Source organism: Cebidichthys violaceus, unplaced genomic scaffold (assembly GCF_023349555.1).
Source record: "Cebidichthys violaceus isolate CVI_PGR_0920_01 unplaced genomic scaffold, fCebVio1.0.p SCAF_1, whole genome shotgun sequence".
In the NCBI taxonomy this organism is placed as follows: domain Eukaryota; kingdom Metazoa; phylum Chordata; class Actinopteri; order Perciformes; family Stichaeidae; genus Cebidichthys; species Cebidichthys violaceus.
Window position 1 is genome coordinate 23,359,619 of NW_027176262.1, and position 10,372 is coordinate 23,369,990.

Here is a 10,372-nt window from a genome sequence, read left to right on the forward strand (position 1 = left end):
ACAATCTATGTAGAAAACACAGCGACTGGACATGTTTAGAGGCACATTTGGAGAACTCACTTGTTGTCTTTGAAGTCAACCAAAAATGTGGGAGGGGTTCTTTGGTGTGCAAGCGGTGTGTCGAGCAAAGCGGGGGGAAGGGGAGCAAGAGTGACATAACTCAATCATGTGTCTGTGTAAGAGACAGAGAGGAGAATATCGAGATGTCGCAAGTAAACCGCAATTCTGCTTCTGCAATTGTTTTCATTTTTTGACCTTTCAGCAGATGGTTATTAGGTGGGTTTTAGAAATACTATACGGCACTCTGGTGACCCGGTGCTTTAAGGCGCTGACCCATGCGGTCAACTGAGGTCAAGAATGTCAGTCCACAATAATACACACCCATCCCCCTGCAGTCTCCGGCTCTTTTCAAATATTTGTTAACCCCTTGAATAATTTCTCTGCAACTTTATTTTCGCAACACGAGGGTCCGGATGTTATTTCAGGAATATAAAATCCTGGTGGGGAATGCAGTGAATTATTTATTTTATATTTCTTTAATGTTGACTTTAAAGCGGGAACATTAATTGAGACTAAACCCATCATGCGTACGTTTTAAACTGCAGACCGCAGTAGTAAAATGCAACCAAGTACATTGACCCCATGTTGAAATACTTTATCTTGAGCACAGCCATTTAATGGTACTTTTACACTTTTATTCTACTGCAGTTATTTAACAGCCACCTTGAAACCTCAACCATCAAAGACAATTAGTTGTGTATAAATTGAACTATAAACTATAGATTATATAAAAGTTTAAATGAGCTCCACCTGGTCCATTCTTTCTGCATAGGGACTACTTATATTGTTGTTATCTGGCCGCTGATAATACTTAATTACATCTACTTAAGTAACAATACATGTAATCATGTAATTACTATATTGTGGTTAGGGGTGTATATCCAAATATACCGGAATCGTGAATTATTTTGCCCAAGGTAAGTCTGTAGTGAAAAATCTCACATTGTGACAGCCCTAAAAGGTGGTATATAGCCTTTGTTAGTGTGACTGACCTAAATACTTCCTAAACTAGGAGAATAATCTCCTTGAAGCTCCCAGTTAACACAGCGAGGATATGACCTCCACTGGTAGCTGCGGCATTGGAGGAACATAAAATAGGTGCTTTTGTAAAAGTGCCACACTTTGACACAGCTCCTGTTGCATTGCTAAACCTACCACTTGTCTCCCCCCCCCCCCCGTTCGTTTACTATGAAGGCCAAATAACCGGACTTCCTGTATCCTCGCGGCTGCCTGCTGCTGACTTAACTGGCTGCAAAAAGCATCGCCGGGGCGACGTCACGGCTCTGAATGATCGCCCTCCGCTCCTCGTCTCTCCATCAAGGATGCAATCAGAGACATCTACAGGGCATCTGAACTACTGACGGGGCTACCGGGTTGGGGGGGTTGGGTTGGGGGGGGGGGCAGTTTGTTGTCCTGGAAATAAGAAGGAGAAACCGTTAAATGCAGATCGGGTATACGAGATCAAATCAGTTTGTATTTCACAGCACAGTCGGGAAATATGGAATTAGGCAAGAGGGGACGGTCGGTCAGCGTAACGGGATGCCCTGCCGGCTGTGCTTGTTGACACCGCGCCGGGGTTCTGGAGGTTCGTGTCACATTAGAAGAACCGAGGGGGAGAAATGCCAAAGCTGAAAATATCAAGCCCAACACTGGTACATAGTATTTTGACATCTTGGCCGGGAAGTATTAACTTTACTCCAGCACAAACATGCATTATGTAACACGTGTTTATTTGCTCCCCCCTCCCCCCATTCTATCTCAACAAGTTGCCCCGGGGACATTTCCAGGCCCAACATAACCTGTTTGCACCGTAACCTTTCTGTAAATAGTCGTGTGTGTGTGTGTGTGTGTGTGTGTGTGTGTGTGTGTGTGTGTGTGTGTGTGTGTGTGTGTGTGTGTCCATGACATGGCGAAAACAAAAGGGCTCCAAACCAAGTGGTTTACCGCCATCTAGTGGTGGAAATAAGTCGCTTGCATGGTCTGAATCGAAGGGCCACGGGTTCCTTCAAAAGCCACTGAAACTAACGACAAAATGGGCCATGACAAAATTAGATTCGGAAACCATTTTTTTTATTATTTTGTAAACGGGTTAGCTCTCAGACTGTACACAACAGATATGTTCTGAGTTGGACCCAATGAAACCAAAAGGGGCGTCCAGTGACGAGGGAGCAGGGTGCTCGAGGAAAGCTCGGATCGGTATTCACTTCTCTTAATTATCTGAAGCTTCTTCAATTAAAAAAAAAGGGTGTGGTCTCCTGTTTCAGGTGGGACCACCCTGCTCCCCCCACCGTCACTGTTCGTCCTGGACTCGTCAAGCACTTGCTCTCGGTGAGTGACTTTAGTACAAAAAGACAAAAACTAGAAAAAGAAATTCAAAGACCACATTACAGAACACTTGAATAACAACTGGTGTGGGGAGGGGAGGGGGGGGGGGGGGGGGGGGGGGGGGGGGGGGGGGGGGGAATAAATAAAAAAACAATGTGTAATAATGCCGGAACAAGCCCCAAATGTAACACTCATTGAATCAATATGAGAAGTATTTCCCCCAAACAAACACGGTCTATCTGCCTCGCAGGTTTATTAAGTAGCCGACTGAATTCATGCCAAGGCTCAAAACATCTCCCTTCACCATAGCTGGCAATATATATTATATATGTATGTATGTATATATATATATATATATATATATATATATATATACATATATAGTGCTGTGACCAGAGACGGACAGTTTCACACACTACACGTGTTATAATGACCACATTAGTCCATTTATCATACTTTTCTTCTAATAATACAGTATATTAAATAAAAAAAGAATAGGCTAAATCTCTCACGACGAAGCTATGCAGATTATCATAGAAACCGATGACAGGACACTCTACTGACACACAGGCACAGTGCACAAGCTGGCAGGCAGGAAATGGAAAAGAAATCTTTGTCGTTGTTTTTTTTTTTAGTCTTTTTTAAATAGTACAAAAATGCTTTTTTAGAGTTTTTCATTCATTTTCTGCTTCAAAAGCACAACTCAAAAAGTACGAAGCCAGACCTTTGATCCGCTTTAATGCGAGGAGGGAAACGGTCGCTAACGGAGCCCCCCCCCACAAACAAACAAGAGCTCCAGATCTGAAGGTTCACGGTTCCTCAACCCTTGGCTGAGAATCAACAGTTCTTGTGGCAGTTTTGTTCTTTTTGAGGAAGTTTGTGTTCGATTCTTTTATTAAATACACGTTATTAATGAATACCACCACTGTGGTAAGGCAGATACAGACCGACTATATTAGATCATAAAATGGGTCAAATCTGATGTGATCATGCTGTTGATGTGTTTGTGGGATTCTCTCTCCATCTCTTCCCCCCCCTCCTGCAGCTGGCTGTGGGTTAATCCCGTACCTTTCATAACCAGAGCAAATATGGTCGTAGCCCAAAACGTTGAAGTCGGTTTAATGGATGCTAGCGTATCTGTGAGAGGTGGAACATCCCTGTTTGGAGACAAAGTGAAACAATAAACCTCGTAAACAAAACTTTACAACCACTTGCAGGTCAGACATGCAGAACAAGCCATTCAAATGAGACACACCTGCAACTTAAGAGCCCAAACTAAAAGAAATGCAAAACAGTTTTACATTTGAACGTGAAAATAAGAAAAATAATTTCTATATATAGTCAGGTTTTTTTTTTCTTCTTCTTCACATTTCTCATAATAATCAAAAACTTGTGCGCGATTCAAACTAAATGCACGGAACAGAAAGTAGAGTCTAATTTCATACATTTACCAAGCGATCGTTAGAATAAGAGATTGTCCTTAATAATCGCCCTGACGGGTTAAATAAAAAAATAAAATAAATCTCTTTTGATCTAAAGAATAAACTTCTCGGGTGTAGTAAACATTTCATGAGTGAAAGCAGAACTGAAAGGACTGTCAAAGTGCGCTCTAACCGATCGATACGTGTGTCGTTTTGAATATGTAGTTATAAGGGCACTGGAAATCAAAACTCCTGTTTCTCACTCGCTGCTGCTGCAAAATGTTTTGTGTCGGGTTTGGAGGAGGAGGAGGGGGGGGTTCCCCCGGCCCATCATGCTTTGCTCTCAGTGGTATTTGTCTTGTGACACTGTTGTGTTCTGCAGCGATCTCCGTCAGGGCGTTCGATAAGTCTGCCTCCTGCAGTTTGCCTTTATCATCAGAAAAAATATTCCTGCAATAGAGAAGAAAAAAAAAGGGGGAGGAGTGCAAAAATTAGAAATCTGGTCACCTCTGGGTCAGAAAACAAAAACAAAAATATATCAGCAAAACAATGACACCTTCACCCAATATGTAAGAAGACAATGTTTGTGTTTAGAGGTCTTCTTACATATTTCTTCACCACCTTGACAACAGTCAGATAAAAAATCTAAATACACAGATAATGACAGAACCGTACCGTCGACTAACCTTCCTGATCCGAAACAGTGTGGAGCAAATGTGAACTATGTATCAGTTCTACTTCAAAGAGACTATGAAAGGAGAGGAGAGCGGAGGAGCCCTGTGTCTGTGGTGTGACACGTCCAGCTGAAGCTCAGGATCTAGGTCCTGCCTGCAGCTCTTTTCCTCTCTTCTGCAGCCCAGAGCAGGAAAACACCGGCTACACTTTAGTAAGAGTCGGTAGTGACTCAGGTAACACTCAGAGGCATTCAGTTACTGCCTGAGACCAAAAACACACACACACACACACGTCCTCTCTGAAATGAAGCCCCTTTCAGACATGAAACATGAAACATTACTGGATTCATCTACCCGGCTGACGTCGGTGTTTGTCACCGACGGGACAGGAGCGGTGAGGAAGAAGCCGCGAAGCTTGTGCGATAGCGCCATCTGGTGGACGAGAGGCAGTAGTGGCTCCACTGAGGAGGAGAGCGACGACGTCAAGGAACCAACGCTTTCTGTTCGATTGAGCTTATTATTTATAAATTTAAACATTGATTAGAGAATTATACTGCATATTTTTTTTTTTATGTCCAACAGGTCGGATTACTGTTGTTCTCAGAGGGTTATTACATTATTATTACATTTAGCAGACGCTTTTATCCAAAGCGACTTAGGCACAGCACAGCTACGGGAGCAATTTGGGGATAAGTGTCTTGCTCAAGGACACATTGACATGAGACTAGCGGAGCCGGGGAATCGAACCACCGATCCTCTGATTGAAAGGTGGTACCTGCTCTCCACTTATCCACGGTCACCTCGTTTTATTAAAAAAAAACGATTTCGTCAGACATTCTAATTTTTAGAGACCGAGGCGAAAAAAAAAGGTCTCCCCAACGACTTGAAACGGTGTTTCCTGGTTTAATGAACTTACACTTTCTTCTCTTTGATAATCAACGTTTGTCACAGTGCTTGTAAGAAGGCGGAACAAGACGTGCATTTCATTTCTCGCTGCAGCTGCGACAGCAACACGCTACGCTGGAACAGAAGCAGCTCCGACACACTCAGGTGGAGGGAAACGCCGGCCGTTGCTGGAAGGCGTTTATAGTGACGCACACATTTGTAAAGACAAAAAAAAAAAAGTGACAAGAGATAGTTGTGTAACAAGTGAAAGTGAGCCTGAAAGAGAAAAGTTCAAACCCAGCTTGCTTTCTCTCTCTGCGCGTTGGATTGTCAGCTTCGATTAGTTTGTCTGTTGGGGGGGGGGGGGGTTGACGAGTCAATGCAGACTCGTCAACGGTTGCCGGGGCTCGTAAATATTGTCGTTGTGACTTCCACACGTACTCAGCTACGAGGCAAAGGGCTTCGCCTCTATGTAACAAGGTGCATGTCTGAGAGGGACTGAACTACTCTTGTGGGGAATGTTGCAAAAAAAGGTGGAGACTGTTACACACACAAGCAGAAAAATACAGAAACCGTCATACCACTCGTCTATCACGATCCACAACACCTTACTGATAACTCACCCAGTGTCATTACCACAGTTTTACCATTACAATATTTCATATTGTGTGGTCAATGGCAAGATGCGGTGGTGAATGAATGGGCGTACAAGTTACAAGCACACACTCACACAAACACACAGATAAACCTCTAGAGGGAGCCGTACTCATCGTTGACAGGTGGAGCAGTCTTGGCCAGAGTCTCTGACGCCTCCAGACCTGGGCCAGAGGGGGGGAGGTCTGCTCCGTCTCCATTGGGCAGAGAGGGGGCAGAGGGCGGGCTCTCTAAGCTAATAAGGTCTGCGGGGAGGGCGGGGAGGGGTCTTTCTGTCCCGTTTGTCAGCTCTAACTCTACGTCTGCACTCACGGGCCCCACGTCAGGGATGAGAAAATTGTACCTGTCGGGCGGCGACGTGAAGAGATCGTTTGAAACCGGCGCCACCGCAATGGAGGGAGTAGAAGAAATATGAGTGACAGGTAAAGGAGAGGGGACGTCTGCAACCAGAGGGGCAGATTCTTCAGCATCCAGGGCTTTAAGAGCACCGTGGATCGCTGAAGGAGAACTCGTTGCAGCATCTTTGGCAGCGCTATCGTCAGCAGTTTGCTCAGCGGGTTATTTGGAGTGTCAAAGGCAGTGAGGCCACTCCCACTCGGGTGTGACTCGGGGGTCTGCTTTTGGAGGGGCACTGGTCGCTAGAGTGGCGGCGGTTTGCGCTGGTGTCTCGGTGTCTGAGGCTACAGAGCGTTGCTGCACGGGAGGCTCGTTGACAGGCGGCCTCGGAGCGCGTTTCTTGGTGTCGAGTGTAGGAGAGGGTGATGAGGAAGACGCGACCAGCGGAGATACAGGCGGGCTACCTTTAGCATTCAGGGCTGCAAGTTTAGGAGAGTGTCTACGCTTCGGTGGTATCGGCGTCCCAGATTTTTGAGCTTTTTGTCCCTTCAGGGGTACAAGCAGGATCGGGTATTTTCTCCGGCTCTTCCGGGTTGTTACTTCCTCTCTGTTCTACTAACGGGGCCATTTTAGCTTCGATGGCAGAGGTGGAGATGAGGGAGTCGGAGGTGGCCGCGTTCGACTCTGGAGTCGGGGCCGGAGCCAGGACGAGGGTGGGCGAGGGGTCGTTGGCCGGGGTGGACAGACTACAAGTGAGGGTAGTGGTCTCGCTAGAGGGGCTGTCCTGAGCGGGGTCAATTGTTGCAGTGGCTGTGTCAGAGTTGGTGGCTACGGAGGAGAGGGTGTCCAGTGCCAGAGCAGCAGTGTAAGCCGCCAGCCTGAGAGAGCAGGGAGAGAACAGAGACACACAGACTAGACACCAGGGTGACTGTGACAGAGGAAGGGTGGCCTCGGACGAGAGAGCAATGCAGAGGGATTAGTCGGCTTCAGAAATTTACACGTACATCGACAAAGCAAATCAAAAACAGAAACGGTTAAGCCCAGCGAGAAACAAAAAAACAAAAAAAAGAGGGGCGTCATGCTGTGAGTGGACATCAAAGGTTACATCCCATACACACATCAACATGGAGTACACTGACTCGGACAACTAATGTACAAAAAAAAAAAGAAGAAGAAAAAAAAAAAAAAAGCACCAGTCTTCTTGCCGAAAACTACAGAACCACGCAAGGTACCACCTTATAAAGGGTTAAACAGTACCAGTGCCGACCTCATACTGTTTCTTCTAATTTCTCCAGACTGCTGATAAAGAGAGGTGGCTCGCTGAGGTATGAGTCGACCGCACTCAAGAGGACAAAAAGCCTTTCTGCGTCTTTAACTGGTATTGCTTCAACCTTGATACAATGAGACAGAAAATCTCCAGAGATGGAGGAGAAACAACAAAGTGCAGTAATCCCTCTGGACAGGGAATAAAAACAGAAAAAGCAACACAGTTCAGTGGACTCCACCCAAGAATGACCTGAACTTTGTTTTGTTTTTGTTGAAAGTTTCAAATTGTGTCCTGTTGAATATGATACTTATTCTTTGAAGTGGAGTGCAATGTACAACAGCTGAAGAGACTCGAGAGCGGTAAGAAAGGCTTCGGGCTGTACGTCGGTTTTTACTCACTCTGGCTCCGTGAGAGGTGTGGTTTCGTTGGGTTCCGTCGGTCCGGCTGCGTTATGATTGGCTGTGCACTCGTCCTCTGTTCTGACTTCCACTATTGGTTCCTTGGACTCATCTTTCCTGCAGGAACACAAGAGAGACGGTCCCGTTAATAAACGGCAGCAGGTTATCTAACAGTTGTCGTGAGCGGTGAGAGGGAGGCGAACACAGACGGTGGGCGGATGATCTTCTCAACTTGAAGTCACAGTCTTGAATATTCGAGTGCATGTGGCTGCGCTGCATGTAGCACAAATCAATACACGGGGAAACTTTCCACTCGCATTGATTTAAACGGCCTTATTGTGCACAAGAGAGAACACGTTCAATGCACTTAAACCAGCATCCTTCATATTTTGACTGAAAGAGGGACTCCGCTCTGAAAACGTCATCTCATTTATGGGCTCTTTTCTTTGATTTGTGTTTTTTTTTTTTTCCTTCCTGTTCCTGCGGATACTGTCTGAGTGGACCATAATGCACTGCAGTCGTAAGATCGTTTGATTTTGCTCAAGAGGCACGATGTTTTGTTTTTTTCCTTTAATGGAAAAACCCCTTTCCCCCGGTTAGCTCTTCTTGGGTTATCAGCCTAAACATAAAACCTTCAGCTCACATTCTTTATCTTCTTCAATGTCAGCCCTTAAAGGCCTTCTGGGGGATGTAGGGAGTCACTGATTGAAATGGAAGTACAGTACATGAGGTAGACAAAATGTAAACAACAAAAAACAAAAGCCTGGAATACATTTAACGTCACCGATTGATCACTCATGAGTTTCACAATAATCATCTACATTTGGTCATTCTTCTTCAAACCTGCACATTTTTTAATTTGAAACTAATGCTTCAGATGTTTTGGCTACTTTAAGCACATTTTTTAATTTGAACTAATGCTTCAGATGTTTTGGCTACTTTAAGCTGTCAACACAACACTAACAGTTGTCCAGCAGACACTTAGCAACATTAGCATTGACTTGGAGTCGTGTGTCTGGCCACCCGATGGACACAAGTCTCAAGCCCCATTTCCACCTATGATATATGATCCTCATCTGGAAATATGATGTGGATATGCAGGGTGGATTCACGGTCAACAGATTAGGACAGCCATGTTGATGCCTGCTTTAAACAGGGTGTTCGCTCTCCTTAAAGCTCTTCTTACTCGCTCCAATATCTTCACCATGCAGTCGCTATTTTTGTCTGTCCTGGCAGGCGTACAGTTTGTTATAGCTGAACCAATCCCAGGGAAAGTTTCAGGCTGCAAAAACCAAAACAGTTATGAGAAAGATACTAAAACAACTGAGGTGGAGCTGAGGGGAACAGCAGAGTGCGGTGATTATTCTCAGACCCGTTTATCAAATTACACAGTCAACTGACGCATTGATAATAAAGAAATGTTAGCAGCAATCTCAGTTGCCGGTTTGTGGAAATAAATTGCGTTTGTGAGGAGATTAAACAAGAAGCCCGTGGCCGACAGTTACAGCTGAACCTTTAACTGACACTCACATGAAGGCCGCCTTGCCCTCCTCCACGTTGTGCCCTTTGGTCCCCGTGCCCGATTTGCCGCAGAGGCACATGATGAGGCCGCATTTGTTGACGAAGTAGCAGGTGACGTCCACGGCTAGCAGCAGGAGCAGAAACACTACGACGAGGATCCCCGCCCAGAGCGTGACGCCCATGGAGAGCGCCGCCTCCTCACCCAGATCTGCCAGACAAAGAGACGAGAGGGGGGGGGGGGGGGGGGAGGAGCTGAACGACGGCGGCGTGACGCAGGTCAATAGAAACAGCAGGAACAGCTCCAATGAAAGTGCAGCTATGCTACTGTAAACCACACAGATGTCCATAAAACAGAAACAACTCACCTGTCATGAGCACCGATAGTTGTCTCCGCATGAATTAGATGCGGTGTGGTGTTTGTGTAGACTGTGCTGAATGACTAGTGTTCAATTAGTTATTTCATTGTGTCTCGTTAAAAACACACACAAAAATAAATATCTAAATATATATATATTCATCCAATTTATTTGGTATTAGAAAGAAGAGCAAACCAAAGTGTACACTGCGTTGCTAGTTACCCAGAAATAACAGAATATTTCATGGACAAAATGAACGTGAGGCTTTTCTTAATATCACAAAAGGCTATGATGCATCTTTTACTGTTTGTGTAAAGTCGGCGCTCTAAAAGCTCCTCTCTGCTTCTAGACACACGCGACGCTTCAGACTCCAATAATGAATCGAGGTCCGCTAGAGAACAAGACGGCAGCCGAGCAAAAGCACCCTCCAATAGAAATGTATAAAAAACAGGTATTCTTGAATTATAATTTGATA

General features: G+C 45.2%; 1 pseudogene; it reads right to left on the reverse strand.

The window, feature by feature from the left end:
* Positions 1-2,726: 2,726 nt before the first annotated feature.
* LOC137874584 (neural cell adhesion molecule 1-like) lies at positions 2,727-9,937 on the reverse strand (annotated as a pseudogene).
* Between the last annotated feature and the right edge of the window lie 435 nt (positions 9,938-10,372).